Source organism: Dendrobates tinctorius, unplaced genomic scaffold (genome assembly GCF_039654945.1).
Source record: "Dendrobates tinctorius isolate UK_male_01 unplaced genomic scaffold, ASM3965494v1 ptg000430l, whole genome shotgun sequence".
NCBI lineage: Eukaryota > Metazoa > Chordata > Amphibia > Anura > Dendrobatidae > Dendrobates > Dendrobates tinctorius.
Genome location: NW_027362093.1, coordinates 1,994,403 through 2,012,725, shown reverse-complemented (window position 1 = coordinate 2,012,725; position 18,323 = coordinate 1,994,403). Strand labels below are relative to the sequence as shown.

The following is an 18,323-nucleotide window of genomic DNA, read 5'->3' as shown; positions in this document are numbered from 1 at the left end:
CGTATTGACCTGGGAAGTGCATTCCAAAGAATTGGTGCAGCACATGTATAGTCTTGGAGACGGGCGTGGGAGGTTCTGATTATTGAGGATGCTAACCTCAGGTCATCAGCAGAACGGATGGTGCCGGTAGGATGGTATACTGAAACAAGGGAGGAGATGTAGGGTGGAGCTGAGCAATGAAGAGATTTGTGGGTGAGGTTAATAAGTTTGTACTGGATTCTGGAGTGGATGGGTAGCCAGTGTAATGACTGGCACAAGGTAGAGGCATCGGTGTAACGATTGGCGAGGAATATGATCCTGGCAGCAGCATTCAAGACAGATTGGAGAGGGGAGAGTTTGGTAAGAGGGAGACCGATTAGAAGAGAGTTACAATAGTTGAGACGAGAATGAATAAGAGAAACCGTAAGAATTTTTGCAGAGTCAAAAGTAAGAAAAGGTCGAATTCTAAAAATGTTTTTGAGGTGCAGATAACAAGAGCGAGACAGTGATCGAATGTGGGGGGCAAAGGAAAGCTCGGTGTCAAGTATGACCCCAAGACAGCGGGCATGTTGCTGGGGAGGAATAGTGGAACCGCACACGGAAATGGCAATGTCGGGTATAGGTACATTAGTAGAGGGAGGAAACACAAGGAGTTCAGTCTTTGACAGGTTCAGTTTCAGATATAGTGAGGACATGATGTTAGACACAGTGTTTACACAATCGCCGGTGTTTTCTAGAAAGGCTGGCGTGATGTCAGGAGAGGAAGCATATAACTGGGTGTCATCAGCATAGAGATGGTACTGGAAACCAAATCTACTGATTGTTTGACCAATAGGGGCAGTGTACAAAGAGAAGAGGAGGGGGCCTAGGACTGATCCTTGAGGAACTCCAACAGTAAGGGGAACATGAGAGGAGGAGGAGCCAGCAAAAGATACCGTAAAGGAGCGGTCAGAGGGATAGGAGGAGAACCAGAAGAGAACGGTGTCCTTGAGGCCAATGGAATGGAGCATAGTGAGGAGGAGCTGATGATCCACAGTGTCGAATGCTGCAGAGAGATCCAAGAGAATTAGCATGGAGTAATGACCATTTGATTTAGCTGACAGTAGATCATTAGAGACTTTAGTGAGGGCAGTTTCAGTAGAGTGTAAAGAGCGGAAACCGGATTGGAGAGGGTCGAGAAGAGAGTTATCAAAGAGATAGCAGATAATACGGGAGTGGACCAGGCGTTCCAGGAGTTTAGAGATGAAGGGAAGATTAGAGACAGGTCTATAGTTAGCGGCACAGTTTTGTTCGAGGGATGGTTTTTTAAGTAGTGGATGTATGACGGCATGCTTAAATGAGGAGGGAAAGATACCAGAAGAGAGAGAGAGGTTAAATATTTTAGTTAGGTGAGGGGTGACAGCAGGGGAAAGGGACTGGAGGAGATGTGACGGAAATGGGTCACTGGTGCAAGTGATTGGGCGAGAAGATGCAAGGAGCCTGCTTACTTCTTCTTCTGTGACTAGTTCAAAATCAGAGAGTGCACTAGATGCAGTTGGGGAGGGGGGACAGTGCATGGTATGAGGTGATTGGGAGATAATTTCCTGTCGGATCTGGTTAATTTTTTCTTTGAAGTAATTGGCCAGATCGTCAGCTCGAAGCTCCGTGGTTGGGGCCTGTACTCTTGGGTTGAGTAGAGAATGAAAAGTGTCAAAGAGACGTTTAGGGTTATTGGACAGTGAGGTGATGAGGGTGTTGAAATAGGTTTGTTTTGAGAGGTGAAGGGCAGTGTTGTATGTTCGAAGCATAAACTTATAATGGATGAAATCTTCGGGTAGGTTGGATTTTCTCCACAGACGTTCGGCGCACCTGGAACACCACTACCATTACCAGCTCCCTGTACAGTCTGATGAAAGGGCTAAAAAGCCTTCACTAGACCCCTATACAGCTGTATAATGAGGCCAGGCTTTATAGTGAAGGGACAGGAGTGAGGGCCTGTGCCCAGGAGCTACAGTCTGAGGAAAGGGCTAAAAAGCCTTCAATAGACCCCTGTACAGCTGTATAATGAGGCCCAGGCTTTATAGTGAAGGGACAGGAGTGAGGGCCTGTTCCCAGGAGCTACAGTCTGAGGAAAGGGCTAAAAAGCCTTCACTAGACCCCTGTACAGCTGTATAATGAGGCCCAGGCTTTATAGTGAAGGGACAGGAGTGAGGGCCTGTTCCCAGGAGCTACAGTCTGAGGAAAGGGCTAAAAAGCCTTCACTAGACCCCTGTACAGCTGTATAATGAGGCCCAGGCTTTATAGTGAAGGGACAGGAGTGAGGGCCTGTGCCCAGGAGCTACAGTCTGAGGAAAGGGCTAAAAAGCCTTCACTAGACCCCTGTACAGCTGTACAATGAGGCCCAGGCTTTATAGTGAAGGGACAGGAGTGAGGGTCTGTTCCCAGGAGCTACAGTCTGAGGAAAGGGCTAAAAAGCCTTCACTAGACCCCTGTACAGCTGTATAGTGAGGCCCAGGCTTTATAGTGAAGGGACAGGAGTGAGGGCGTGTTCCCAGGAGCTACAGTCTGAGGAAAGGGCTAAAAAGCCTTCACTAGACCCCTGTACAGCTGTATAATGAGGCCCAGGCTTTATAGTGAAGGGACAGGAGTGAGGGCCTGTTCCCAGGAGCTACAGTCTGAGGAAAGGGCTAAAAAGCCTTCACTAGACCCCTGTGCAGCTGTATAATGAGGCCCAGGCTTTATAGTGAAGGGACAGGAGTGAGGGCCTGTGCCCAGGAGCTACAGTCTGAGGAAAGGGCTAAAAAGCCTTCACTAGACCCCTGTACAGCTGTATAATGAGGCCCAGGCTTTATAGTGAAGGGACAGGAGTGAGGGCCTGTGCCTAGGAGCTACAGTCTGAGGAAAGGGCTAAAAAGCCTTCACTAGACCCCTGTACAGCTGTATAGTGAGGCCCAGGCTTTATAGTGAAGGGACAGGAGTGAGGGCCTGTTCCCAGGAGCTACAGTCTGAGGAAAGGGCTAAAAAGCCTTCACTAGACCCCTGTACAGCTGGATAATGAGGCCCAGGCTTTATAGTGAATGGACAGGAGTGAGGGCCTGTGCCCAGGAGCTACAGTCTGAGGAAAGGGCTAAAAAGCCTTCACTAGACCCCTGTACAGCTGTATAATGAGGCCCAGGCTTTATAGTGAAGGGACAGGAGTGAGGGCCTGTTCCCAGGAGCTACAGTCTGAGGAAAGGGCTAAAAAGCCTTCACTAGAGCCCTGTGCAGCTGTATAATGAGGCCCAGGCTTTATAGTGAAGGGACAGGAGTGAGGGCCTGTGCCCAGGAGCTACAGTCTGAGGAAAGGGCTAAAAAGCCTTCACTAGACCCCTGTACAGCTGTATAGTGAGGCCCAGGCTTTATAGTGAAGGGACAGGAGTGAGGGCCTGTTCCCAGGAGCTACAGTCTGAGGAAAGGGCTAAAAAGCCTTCACTAGACCCCTGTACAGCTGTATAGTGAGGCCCAGGCTTTATAGTGAAGGGACAGGAGTGAGGGCCTGTTCCCAGGAGCTACAGACTGAGGAAAGGGCTAAAAAGCCTTCACTAGACCCCCTGTACAGCTGTATAATGAGGCCCAGGCTGTATAGTGAAGGGACAGGAGTGAGGGCCTGTGCCCAGGAGCTACAGTCTGAGGAAAGGGCTAAGAAGCCTTCACTAGACCCCTGTACAGCTGTATAATGAGGCCCGGGCTTTATAGTGAAGGGACAGGAGTGAGGGCCTGTTCCCAGGAGCTACAGTATGAGGAAAGGGCTAAAAAGCCTTCACTAGACCCCTGTACAGCTGTATAATGAGTCCCAGACTTTATAGTGAAGGGACAGGAAGGAGAAAAGTGGGGAAAGGAGCCAGAAGAGCCGGACTGCCCATCACTAACCTGCAGAGCCGCACTCCACATATATGGCTGCTCTGTGCACAGGACCTGTGATGAGGTCACAGTAGGGGAGGAGTCAGGGGTCACATGATCTCCGGAGTGAAGAGGCTCCATGGAGGCTTCTCCTCAGTCAGTGACATTCCCGCCATTATTTGCCCCTCACTACTGGCACAATTACCCCGCGCCGCTTTTTCTACACAGTGTTATGTGTGGAATGTAACGTGTGATTTCTCTGGAGGGAAATAGACCCCACACATGAGGGAATTATCACCAGATACCGGCCGTCTACTATATGGCGGCATATGATTGTGCTATCGACTCCACACCAGGAGCTAAAATGCCCAAATCTCGGTTATTTCCCCCCTTCCAGAGTCCGGCTGAGGCCAGGGTCACACTTGGGAGAAACTCGCCTGAGTCTCCCACCTCAGGGCCCTTGTGGATTAGCCTCTGTAGGGGAAACGACACCGGCTGTCAGGGACAGGGGCCCCAACATAAATCCCATATTCGCTGTAAGAAAACCCAACCTGATGCCGCCATTCGGGGTAACCAATGCTCCGGCAGTCTGTGACAATGTCAGTAATTATATTTTTCTCACTGATTGGTAGATTTGTGGTAATTTTCCTGGATGATATAGTGAGTTACTCCCGTCCTCTGGAGGAGCATGCTGAGCATGTCAGACAGGGTCTCCAGGTTCTACGTGACAACTATTTATTTGGTAACCTGGAGAAATGACAATTTGTGGTCCAGCAGGTCCAGTTCTCAGGACATTTGTCTTCTGCATTGGGGTCTCAGATGGACCCCGTTACGGTCCCAGCAGTCCCTTCATTGGTTTTAACCAAGTAACCTGAAAGTGTTACAGAGGTTTCTTGTAGTCGAGAAACTGGGGAACAAACAAGCGAAAAATAGGGTCTTACCTGATAACCAGATGTAATGAGAGTAGGGGAGTATTACACTCACCTGATGGAGTGGCGCCTTTACACTATGCTCAATGCATAAATCAGCTGCTGCCGGACCCGGGGCCAAAGACCGAGCAGAAGAGCGGATCCGGGTATAATGTGTCTGTACCTGCGCTGCTGATGGAGACGATCGGAGATGGAGATTTTCCTTAAAAACGTTTATTCCAATAGGTTTTCAAAGTCAACGCGTTTCACAGTCACGCAGGACGTCTTCCTCAGGACAAAACCTGGGAGCAGATAAACATGTGAAGCCTGGAACGTTTTATATGCAGTCTTTATAATATTAATAATAATAATCTTTTTATTTATATAGCGCCAACATATTCCGCAGCGCTTTACAGTTTGCACACATTATCATCGCTGTCCCCGATGGGGCTCACAATCTAAATTCCCTATCAGTATGTCTCTGGAATGAAAAAAAACCAACAAAGCACAAAATGTCAAAGTTCATGAGAAAGTCCGTCACACACAGATAAATTATGGTTCATGAGAAAACAGAACACACTTACATACAATAATTACATTATAAAGTGCCTATGAATGAAGTGCGGTCACCTAAAAGAATGAATAAAGATATACTGTATCTTTCAGACTATAAGCCGCACCGGACCATAAGACGCACCCCAAATATTCAGAAGGAAAATAGGGAAAAAGTTAATGTGTCAAATGGGGGTCTGTCCCACAGTCTGAATTCAGTAAACCCGGGGGGATCGGCAGCGCTGGTGGAGCCGGGTCACAGGAGGTGTTCGGGGATCCGGCGATGATCTGACTTATCCCAGGCTGGTGCAGCAGGAGCCTCTGTAACATCTGTAATCTCACTGAGGCCATTTGGAGTAAGGGGGTTTAGTTTATAAATCCAGAAGATTTCTTTCCGATGTAGTAGTCCAATGCGATTCTGACCCTGTGGGGGAATCTCCTCTGTGGGGAATATTCTCAGTTGTGTGGAATCTTTCTTGTGTTTGATGGTGCAGTGACGTGAAAGCCCATGTTGGAGAAAACCCTATGGAGTATTGGAACGGTGTGAGTTCAGCCTTTTGTGGAGGGGTTGGGTCGTCCTTCCCACATATAATTTCTGGTATGAGCATATAATCACGTGTGTAACATAACTGGTGGAACATGACATGGGGATTTTGATCGGGAAAATTTCACCAGTAGAAATAAGGGTGAGATCAGAGAGACCATGGCAGATCGAGTCACAACAGAGGCAAGTTTTCAGATTGCATGTAAGGAGTTTATTCGGGAGACAGGCGATTTTTAGCAAATCTTCCTTCTTCTCTTTTATGTTTCTTGGTGCTAGGACATTTTTCAATGATGGAGGTCTTCAAAATGTCAAAAAGGGATTGCTGGGTAATGTTTTTCCCACTCCAGCTGTCTGACATGCTCATGATGCTCCTGCAGAGGACGTGAGTAACTCAATATATCATCCAGGTAATCTACCGCAAATCTACCCATCGGGGAGAAAAAAAATGAAATATTTAAAGACTGCCGGAGCATTGTTTAATCTGAATGGCATCACCAAATTTTCAATATGCCCCTCCGGTGTATTGAATGCGGCCTTCCATTCATCACCATTGTGTATACGTATAAGAGTAATCATAAGGGATTGAAAGAATTGTCACCCAGATCCTTCTTGCAATTTTATTCCATGGTGAAACGTGACATCAAACCATATTAGAGTGCGGCGTGCAGGTAGCAGGGAGCTATACAGAGGAGAGAGCCTGACGGACTACGGCCGTTTCGCACTTGCTTAGCACTTCTACCGGTCCATGCTTGTCAGGGGGTTACACCACTTCCTCTTAACAAGGGTTAGGGAATGGTTAACTGAGAAGTGCAAAACATTTATAGTGAGTACAGTGAGATGATTAATATAAAAAATTAAAAGAAATATAACATAGATCATAACCACACAGACATATTCAATGTATCACTGAGGCCAAGGGGAACTTGTGCATCGCAATCCACAATCCATGCTGCTTCTCTTGTTAGTAGTAATCTATTCTGGTCACCGCCTTGTACAGGATAATCAGCAGGCTCAGTTCCTGCAGATCTCAGCACATCGGGGTCCGCATTATGGACCTCTCTTATATCATTAATGTCACAGATCCTTTTAGTTATTCTGTCCAAATTGTGAATAAATCTCATATTAACCTTATTCTCCTCATTCAGATATTTAATGAAATCATTAACCCCTTTCTGTCCCAGCCCTCACCAGAAACACATCATCCACGTACCGGTGGTCCGCACGGAGGTGTCAGGTGGGGGTTTTACACTATAAATATATTTATCTTCAAAGTCTGGCAAGAACAAATTAGTGAATCTGCAGCATCCGGCGCCCCCATCGCTGTCCCTGTCATCTGGGTGGACCAGCTGCCCCCAAAAGAGAAGGCCTTATGGGACAATATAACATTCAGGCTTTCCAGGATGAATCCAATATAGTCATCTGTTTCAGCAGTTTTTCCATAGATTTTTTATTGCTTCCAGTCCTGTGATTTGTGGAATTCGTGCGTACAAGCTCCCGACGTCGATCAAAGCCAATTTATGACCCTCCTGCCAATCTATGACAAAATTACGTATTTATGGATGGCACAATTCCACAAAAAATGCTGTAACGAGTGATCACAATTGTACTAATAAAAACGTTATCTCGTCCTGCAGAAAATAATCCATCATACAGCTCCACCGGAGGAAAATAACAATGTTACGGGGCTCGGGAAATGGAGAAACTGCTCCAAAAATGTTTCTTTGCAAACCTCAGATTTTTTTTCTCCACTAAAAGAATAATAAAAACTGGACATGTTTGGTGTTGCCGTAATCATAGTGATGAGGAGAATCATATTACATGGTCAATTATACCACAAAATGTACAAAAACAATTCACAAAAAACAATGTCAGAATTGCTTTTTCACAATTTCACCGCACTTGGAATTTTTCCCTCGTTTTTGAGTACACTATGTGGTAAAATTAAGGAGTCATTGAAAAGTACAACTCGCCCCGCAAACATCAAGCCCTCATATGTCTATGTGGCCAGAGAGATAAAGAGTTATGGCTCTGGGAAGAAGGGAGGGAAAAAATAGAAACAAAAAACGAAAATGGGCCGCAGCATGAAGGGGTTAATTGCGTCTTTCTGCCACTTACAGGGAAAGTTAGAAATCAGTTGTGTCAGGTCAGCGTTATGTTCATGGCTTCTGATTTAGAGGAGTTGACTATAAAACACATACCTGTGATTCCAGCTTACTCTGTGTCTCTGGCACCGATAGGGTCCTGGTTACCAATAGGGGGCGACTGGAAAAGATCTGGTCACAATTAGAGACTAAATGGATCCGGCGATTAAATCCCTGACATCCCAATGGTGTAGATGACGTTCTCAGCTTCTCCCCTTTCCTATAGGGGGTTTGGTGGAATTCGTTCTCTACACTCTTTATTACATAGAACAGTTTTCTCTGATCTCAATGTGTCTTATTTGTTTCTTATTTCCCCATAATACACCGGTCACAAGATCGCCGATCTGCACTTTACTCTCCGATGGTGACGATCCTCTAGACATCCGGACAGTCAGGAGCATTGGACCCCACCTGTGTCTCCCCACTATTCTAACAATGGACGCTCTCTCCGCGATCATTTCCTCCTCTATACGGTTATTACGGGGAATGACACTGTGATGACTTCTCTTCTGGGAGAGACACAGATCACAGGTGACTAATATTGCAGTGTGAATATAAACTTATATTTTCCCATTTTTTTCTGACCTTACATTGTGGGTTATGAGGTGTTTGGGGCTTGTTTTTTGTTCCGCCCTTTTCCCTTTGTTGTTATCTTTCCAGTTGGTAACTGGGATTCTAATATAAGCCCATATATCCCGGGAAGTGTCAGGTGCTGGGATCTCATTATATTATTAATAACAATTTCATTCCCGATTATTCCCGTCATTTATTGCTCATTACATTCTCTCTATAAAATAACAGATTCCTCTTTGTTACACCTCCTAATACTGATCATTTATATCTCTATATTGTAGAGGAAACATTTCTAGGAGTGTATACACTTCACCACAAACACTTCCCATAGATTTTATTATCATCACTGTTATTAAGCTGCTTTTCTCTTTATATCTTTACCATATCACTGTTTATTCTCTTTTCTTACCCGTTGCACAGTTGCACTCTCACTGGTCACTTGGTGGGGTCACATTTGGCTCTTTTCACCTGCATTGTTCTGTTTCCGGACCCCCCCTCACTATCACTTTACCTGACTGATAACTACCAGATGGCTCTATGCAGCATTATCCATCTTGGTCTTACCAACAGGTTTTCATCCTGAACCTCCTGCTTCACTGGGGAAGATGTGACCGGGAACAGCCCCAATTCCTTTAGGAACACCCCCACTTTACCCCAGAGTTACTCCCCTTGCCTGGATTAGTGCAGGACCTTGGTGTGTTGGAAACACTTATCCGTACCCTCTGAGGAAGCTGACGTGGCGAAACGCCCGTAAGAGGGAACAGTGGTGAATCTGCCATCTTTCTCTGTACACTCCCGGCATGTCGCCTGTAGGATCTGTAATCTCTTGTTAGGATGGTTCCTCCTTTACACTATATGGGCTGTGCTGTATTCCTGGGATATCCCATATAGCACTGGCTGCACTTTATATCTCCTCTCTGTACTCCAGGGATGTAATGCGCTGTCAGCTCTTTATTCTCTCACTATTTATACCCTTTGCTCTGTGTCCTCTCATTATATAAGCTATTCATCTATAAGTGCACAGGATCTATTCCCCTTATACACTGATATCCAGTGATAGATCTACAATCCGGTTACATATATCTATGTATGGATTTATCTTACACTCAATAAATACGGTGCACTTATCTCATCTCCACCTTGATAGTGACGCTCTCTTAGGATACATGTTACTCTATGATGGCACTTCTGCACATGGCCACTAGATGGCGCTACAACATCTGACATTTATCATAACAATTTCATGGAGACAAAACCCATTAAAACAATTGTGACACATTGATTATAAAGCCAGGGTGGACCTCTCCCTTATACCCGGACAGGCAATAATTTTCATTCTATTGCTAAGCTTATTGACTATTATACGTTTGTATATCCTGTCTGGCTACTTGGATTAGGGATAAGTGCGATATATCTTTGATCTATGCCATTATGGCAATGTTACACTACCGCTATCCCTTTGGTCTTTCTTACCCTTGGTGTGTCCCATTTTTGCCCATGTGCTTTTGTGGTCAATTTGACTCTTTCCCCATTGTTTTCTTGTTTCCTGATATATCACAATAAAATTGTATTTTATATTTTCCTATATATGTGGTTTTGGACTTTTTTTTGATCGCTTCTTTTCTCTGATATTTCTAACATTTGACATTTGGCTGAATTTTTATATCTACACATGGTTTACACAAATTATATTTTCTTGTGGTAACTCTATACTATAACATTATAAGCTGAGTATTTCTGTAATTATTTGTATGTATACATGATTGATTACCACTTCTGTCTCTGTAAAAACAATCCCCTTTAACCCCTTTCTGACGTCGGGTGTAAATGTACTTCCTCCCTTTGATGTGGGCTCCGGTGGTGAGCTCACATCTTTTCCGGTACATGTCAGCTGTTTTTTACAGCTGCCATTTGCCCCTAACAGCCTCTGACAGCGGCATTTAATGCGCAATTCCAGCAAGATTGCCGGAAATCCTGCACATCGGTGACCCCACCACATGATCATGGGTCACGGATGGGTTGGCATGATAACCAGAGGTCTCCAGCAGACCTCTATGCTTGTCACTGCCAGAATGCTATGAGCGCCACCCACTAGCCAAAACCACATGGACCAGGGATCGTCCCGCCGAACTCCCGCTCTCCTTTTAACATGGGCAAAATGCTACTCAGACAACACAGGGTGAGGGTAACAGAGTGTGGGCAATGCTTTATTGTACCACAGAACAGGCAGAAAACACATAGAACAGTCCCAGCACAGTACACAAGATGGGGCACATTACAGAGTCTCACCCTCCACTGACCCGCTGGGATAATAGCTGCGGTGACTTCAGATCTTCCAGGGTCACTACCCCAGCTGTGGCACAGACACAGAGAGGAGGTAATGACAAGTGTGAGAAGATGACAGTCCATACAAGGCCAGTTGATCCGAGGATCACAACCTGGCTTCATCTTCCAGGGTCGACTACTCCACCTGTGGCATGCACACAGAGATGAGGTAACAACAAGTGTAGGAAGATGACAGTCCATTGATTCCATACAAGGTACAAGGCCAGTTGATCCAAAGATCACAATCTGGCTTCTGCAAACGTATCCATGGTTCGGTGATGGTCAATGGAGCAGATCTGTATTCTTCCAGCCGAGGCTGAAAACCCCTAGGTTGTTTCCTATAGAATGATAGATCCGTGTCCCTTGTGATGATATTGTGGCTGCTGTCCTGTCTCTTGTCCTTTGGATGAATAGATGTCTTGGCAGAATCTCTCTGGCTATTTCTCTCTCTCTGTCTCTTTATAAAGAGGCATGTAACCTATTTTTAGACTTAACAAGTGTCCCTCATTCAGTATTTACATAAAGGGTAAGAATGGAGATGAGATTATTATAGCATTACTTGATCATTTATACTATTTGCATAGTTTTTCCCTCTCTGCTTTAGAAGTCAACAAACTGGCTCCATAACACAATGCATAATTAGCATATCAGCAAACATATATATGAAAAATACTCCAAAGAAGCATCCTTATTCCATTATTAGTAAAGTACATAAATAGTGCCTCATTTAGTCTATTAATATGGAGACGATTCTCAGTTAGATGAGAAAAAAGGAGAGCATAGAATCCAAATCCATTACAAACATGTATATATTTTTATTTATCAAAAAGGCACACATCAGAGATACAGGATAATAAGAGAAACCAATAAAATGGGTAGTCACATGAGGCCTGATACTAGAAGAAAACAAGCGGACAACCTGTGATGGGCATGAGTACCCGTAAGATAGTTGCCACAGGTTACAGTGCAATTACAATAATGGTTATGAAATGGCATTAAGAGTGGTCAATGCACCAGCCAAAAAATACATAGGTAAATCTATTGTGCAGAAGTCGCTGGCATGTAGCTTCCCCTGGACAATATTGTATATTATATAGTACCCAGATTAAAAATAACAATGCCAATGGCTGGTGTACTAGGTATAAATGAGCCAATGTATTTTGAAGCTGAGTCTATTCAGAACTCAGCGGTGCGCCATATCAACATGTCATAAACCATGTAACAGATAGGTATCTCTCCTTCTCTCCCTTCTTTTAATTTATTATGTGTTGTTTTTAAAGTATGTGTGTTCCTTGGACCTCGTACTTAATCTCATTTTTTATTCCTATTTGCCTGGCTATAGATCACGTATTTCTTTGTCCTGATGGTTTGGAGTGGAGAACTGTGACGCAAATAGTACGTGATATGGGATCTACGTGACAAAATCATCATTGAATTTGCAATGGCACTGTATTTTCCTTCCATTCTGTTTGGCTCTCCTACCATTACCATATCAGGAGCTCCTTTGGAGCAGTTCACACACCTGTTTCTGATTATTGGAGGTGGGAGAATCCAACATAAGGAAGTTGGTTGCATTTAATGTCAGAACATGATTAAGACCTGAGGCGTCGAAACGCGTTGTTCTGCAGTCATCCGACTGATATGCTGTACCTGCTGGAATTTTAATATGCATTGGCACAATAAAATGGATTTTTAATTTTCCATTCCTAGCGCTGGAACTTTCTTCCCTTTTTTCTACTGTGGCAACTATCTTACGGGTACTCATGCCCATCACAGGTTGTCCGCTTGTTTTCTTCTAGTATCGGGCCTCATGTGACTACCCATTTTATTGGTTTCTCTTATTATCCTGTATCTCTGATGTGTGCCTTTTTGATAAATAAAAATATATACATGTTTGTAATGGATTTGGATTCTATGCTCTCCTTTTTTCTCATCTAACTGAGAATCGTCTCCATATTAATAGACTAAATGAGGCACTATTTATGTACTTTACTAATAATGGAATAAGGATGCTTCTTTGGAGTATTTTTCATATATATGTTTGCTGATATGCTAATTATGCATTGTGTTATGGAGCCAGTTTGTTGACTTCTAAAGCAGAGAGGGAAAAACTATGCAAATAGTATAAATAATCAAGTAATGCTATAATAATCTCATCTCCATTCTTACCCTTTATGTAAATACTGAATGAGGGACACTTGTTAAGTCTAAAATAGGTTACATGCCTCTTTATAAAGAGACGGAGAGAGAGAAATAGCCAGAGAGATTCTGCCAAGACATCTATTCATCCAAAGGACAAGAGACAGGACAGCAGCCACAATATCATCACAAGGGACACGGATCCATCATTCTATAGGAAACAACCTAGGGGTTTTCAGCCTCGGTTGGAAGAATACAGATCTGCTCCATTGACCATCACCGAACCATGGATACGTTTGCAGAAGCCAGATTGATCTTTGGATCAACTGGCCTTGTACCTTGTATGGAATCAATGGACTGTCATCTTCCTACACTTGTCATTACCTCATCTCTGTGTGCATGCCACAGGTGGAGTAGTCGACCCTGGAAGATGAAGCCAGGTTGTGATCCTCGGATCAACTGGCCTTGTATGGACTGTCATCTTCTCACACTTGTCATTACCTCCTCTCTGTGTGTGCCACAGCTGGGGTAGTGACCCTGGAAGATCTGAAGTCACAGCAGCTATTATCCCAGCGGGTCAGTGGAGGGTGAGACTCTGTTATGTGCCCCATCTTGTGTACTGTGCTGGGACTGTTCTATGTGTTCTCTGCCTGTTCTGTGGTACAATAAAGCATTGCCCACACTGTTTTACCCTCACCCTGTGTTGTCTGAGTAGCATTTTGCCCATGTTAAAAGGAGAGCGGGAGTTCGGCGGGACGATCCCTGGTCCATGTGGTTTTGGCTGGTGGGTGGCGCTCATAGCATTCTGGCAGAGGCAAGCATAGAGGTCTGCTGGAGACCTCTGGTTATCATGCCAACCCATCCGTGACCCATGATCATGTGACGGGGTCACCGATGGGCGGGATTTCCGGCAATCTTGCTGGAATTGCGCATTAAATGCCGCTGTCAGAGGCTGTTAGGGGAAAATGGCAGATGCTCAAAACAGCTGACATGTGACGGAAAAGATGTGAGCTCACCGCCGGAGCCCACATCAAAGGGGGAAGTACATTTACACCCGATGTCGGAAAGGGGTTAAAGGGGATTGTTTTTACAGAGACAGAAGTGGTAATCAATCATGTATACATACAGATAATTACAGAAATACTCAGCTTCTAATGGTAAATAGTATAGAGTTACCACAAGAAAATATAATTTGTGTAAACCATGTGTAGATATAAAAATTCAGCCAAATGTCAAATGTTAGAAATATCAGAGAAAAGAAGCGATCAAAAAGTCCAAAACCACATATATAGGAAAATATAAAATACAATTTTATTGTGATATATCAGGAAACAAGAAAACAATGGGGAAAGAGTCAAATTGACCACAAAAGCACATGGGCAAAAATGGGACACACCAAGGGTAAGAAAGACCAAAGGGATAGCGGTAGTGTAACATTGCCATAATGGCATAGATCAAAGATATATCGCACTTATCCCTAATCCAAGTAGCCAGACAGGATATACAAACATATAATAGTCAATAAGCTTAGCAATAGAATAAAAATTATTGCCTGTCCGGGTGTAAGGGAGAGGTCCACCCTGGCTTTATAATCAATTTGTTACAATTGTTTCAATGGGTTTTCTCTCCATGAAATTGTTATGATAAATGTCAGATGTTGTAGCTCCATCTAGTGGCCATGTGCAGAAGTGCCATCATAGAGTAACATGTATCCTAAGAGAGCGTCACTATCAAGGTGGGGATGAGATAAGTGCTCCGTATTTATTGAGTGTAAGATAAATCCATACATAGATATATGTAACCGGATTGTAGATCTATCACTGGATATCAGTGTATAAGGGGAATAGATTAATGAGAATGATATTGGGGTCTTGTGTAATTTACACAAGACCTACTAAAGTTTCCAGCACGTCTACACAAATACTAATAATTAACAGCCGAGTACAAACTGATTGGTTATAGAATATGAATATGATTGGTTGAAACCATTTATGCTTACTGTTGAATGATCAATTGTCCAATGAAATGTGATGATGTAATGTTACCGCCTACTCAAATGAGCATATAAGCTACCTAATTAAATCAGGAAATGGGGAACATCCTGCAGATACATATCCTGTCTCTGTGTGTGTTTGTTCTCCGCTACTCGAGTAGGCCTCAGACCAAAATCTGGCAACCTTCCAGCATATCAATCTCCCATTGAGAGATAAGCATCAAATCATAAACCCATCACGTCCCCCCTGTATACTGCAGTTCACGAAAAACAATTTTTTTATGACGGTGGTGGGGATCTTTTGTAGGTAGCCATGCGCTTGGCTTCAACATCTTCATCAAGTAGCCTTTTGAGATCGGTGAAGAGAAAAGCAGGGGCAACGACACCTTTGGTATCATCATTAGCTGGCTTAGTGTAGAATTTCCTAATACATACAGAAATACACCAAAGAACAAGTTTTAGTATCACATATGCAACAAGGATACAGGCAGCAATGTGTAACAAGCTCTGTAAGATCCCAGCTATCCAGCCCCCAATTCCCTTTAACCAATTGGCTGGATTGAGAAAGGAGAAGGTGTCTGACCACCAACTGTCCTTAGTACGATCATTGTCTTTATCGTATTGATCTCTGAGTCTTTGAATGTCTTCTAACTTTAACTTTTAACTTCTACCAATAATAATATGGAAAAATGCGAAAAACTAAAACATTATGCCCCCTTATTTGCTATTGGCTTGTTGGGTGATGAGGAGAACTTGATAGGGACCGTCATACAAGGGTTCTAGTCCGTGCTTCCTGACATGCCTCTTCACGACTACCAAATCACCAGGCTTCAGGTTATAACAGGTGTCGGTTTCTGCTGAATCTGGAAAAGAAAAGAAAACTAGAACATGTGTTAGCAATATTTTTTCTAAGCTGAATAACACATTGAACAGCATGGTCAGTCTCTTCTGATAACTGCTGGGGCTGGAAATTTGCAACTGGGGGCCTAGCACCAAACAATATCTCACATAGTGGGACAGGCCATATTTTACAATAGGGTAGTACGAATATGGTATAGTACAATGGGTAGGAGCTCTGGCCATGGAGCAGTAGTCTCCTGCATCATTTTGGTCAGTTGTCCCTTCAGTGTGCCATTCAACCTCTCAACTTTCCCACTGGATTGTGGGTGGTACGGAGTATGGAGGGCTACAGTGGATCCAAGCATTGTCCGAACTTCTTAGTACACGAGAAGAAAAGGCCGGACCTTGATCACTTTCAACAACTTCTGAAACCCCATATCTGCATATAACTTCCATCACCAGTTTCTTCGCTGTAGTCTTTGCAGTCATGTTGGTAACAGGGAATGCTTCCGGCCAACTGGAGAACCGGGGCCCAGTAGAATTTTTGCACCAGTGTGAGGGCCTGATTCTTTCCTCGATGTATAGATCCATGTGCCCATATGGCAATAGCAGGGTACATCCGCTTAGGGAGACACACGAGTTGGTCCTTTTTCCAGAGACCATTATCCATTCGTGCCCCATCAGTCTTCCATTGCTTCACCTCTTCCTTTGGAGACATTCTCTGCATCGTCATTAAGCAGTTTCGCGGGGTCCGACAGAAAACTTCAGTCTGTTGTAGATCCTCAGGTTCTTGTAGGGTCAATGCTTCTTGTAACTGTTTACGCTGAGAGCGTGTGGTCACCATAGTTGGTATGGTTGGTTCAACGGGTAAAAGAGCAGCGGCTTTTGCTTGCATATCCGCAAATGTGTTGCCAACAGTCTGTGGTCTGGTCCTAGGACCGTACGCCTTATCTTTGATAATAGCCACCTGAGTAGGTAATTTGATCGAGTCCATGAGGGTTTTAACAGCTTCAGCATGTTTCACTGGAGTTCCAGCAGTAGTAATAAACCCTCGATTTGCCCATAGAGCCCCAAAATCGTGAGCAATACAAAATGCATACCGTGAGTCCGTGTATATATTAGCCCGTCTGTTCTTGGCCAAAGTACATGCAGTAGACAGAGCCTGGAGTTCTGCTTCTTGTGCTGACTGTGAGGGCGGGAGTGCAGCTGCGTGCACTACAGTATCCTCTGTGGTAACAGCACATCCCGTGTGGAATCTACCAAACTCGTCAACATATCTTGAACCATCCGTGTATAACATCAGATCAGGATTTGGGAGTGGATTCTCACTGACATTTGGTGGAGTAGCTGTTTCTTCTATCAGAAGTTGGGAACAATCATATTGGATGTAATCCTCATCACTGCCATCTTTCCTTATAGTTCATTATACCGTCTTTCAAGGAGTTGTAAAAGGGTTGCATTATGCGGGATGCATCCGTTATCCACTGACAACAATAAGTGCATAGTCCAAGAAAACGCTGGAGTTCAGTTTCATCTTATGGGAAAGGAAGGGAGCTGACAGCTATTTTTCTTTCTTCTGCGAGGTGTCTGGCACCCTGAAGGAGACAGTGACCCAAGAATATCACTTGACCAAGGCAGAACTGAAGTTTCGAGGCCGAAACCCGACAGTTCAGTGCTGCCAGATGCTTGAGGAGGCTGACAGTGGCAACAATGGCTTCCTGCTCCGTTCGTGCACACAACAAAAGATCATCCACATACTGAAGCAGCATGACCTGGGGGTGATCTAACTGCCAGGACAAGAGACACTCGCTCATGTTTTTTGCAAACTGGTTGGGACTGTTTTGGGCCCCTTGTGGCATAACCGTCCATGTTAACTGTCGTCCCTGAAAAGTGAATGCAAACAGAAACTGGCAATCTGGGTGTAACGGAATGCTAAAGAAGGCATTGGTAAGGTTGATGACTGTAAACCAAGCAGCATCCTGGGGTATTTGGGACAAAAGAGTATGTGGATTAGGTACCACTGGAGTTTCCAGAATAGTAGCTGCATTAACTGCCCGTAGATCTTGTACCAGCCGGTACACAGAGGGCTGGCCAGGTGGGGTCTTTTTCTTAACTGGAAACAAGGGCGTATTACATGGAGAAACACGGTACCAGAGCACCATTATCAAGTAACGTTTGAATTTGTTCCTGAAGGCCCCGCTGCTGATCATGTTTCAAAGGATATTGATGGACTTTGGGAAAAGGGGCACCAGGTTTGAGAAACACTTTTACTGGTTCTACAGGCATTTTCCCTATATCATTTGGCCCTTTTGACCAAAGTTTAGATGGTATCTCTGAGAGGTATGGGGTGAGTCGTTGATCCTCAGGCAATATTGGGGGTGGATCTGGGCCTATCAGGGCCATCATAACTGTAGGAAGGGCATGCAAAATACAGATTTCCTCACTGTCTTCATCTACATAGGGGTTATGTA

General features: G+C 44.3%; 1 protein-coding gene across 1 annotated transcript in view; it reads left to right on the top strand.

Annotated features, from left to right (window-relative positions):
- Positions 1 to 18,323, top strand: part of LOC141076815 (uncharacterized) — a 918,929-nt gene that overhangs the window by 366,338 nt on the left and 534,268 nt on the right. The window lies entirely within an intron of this gene.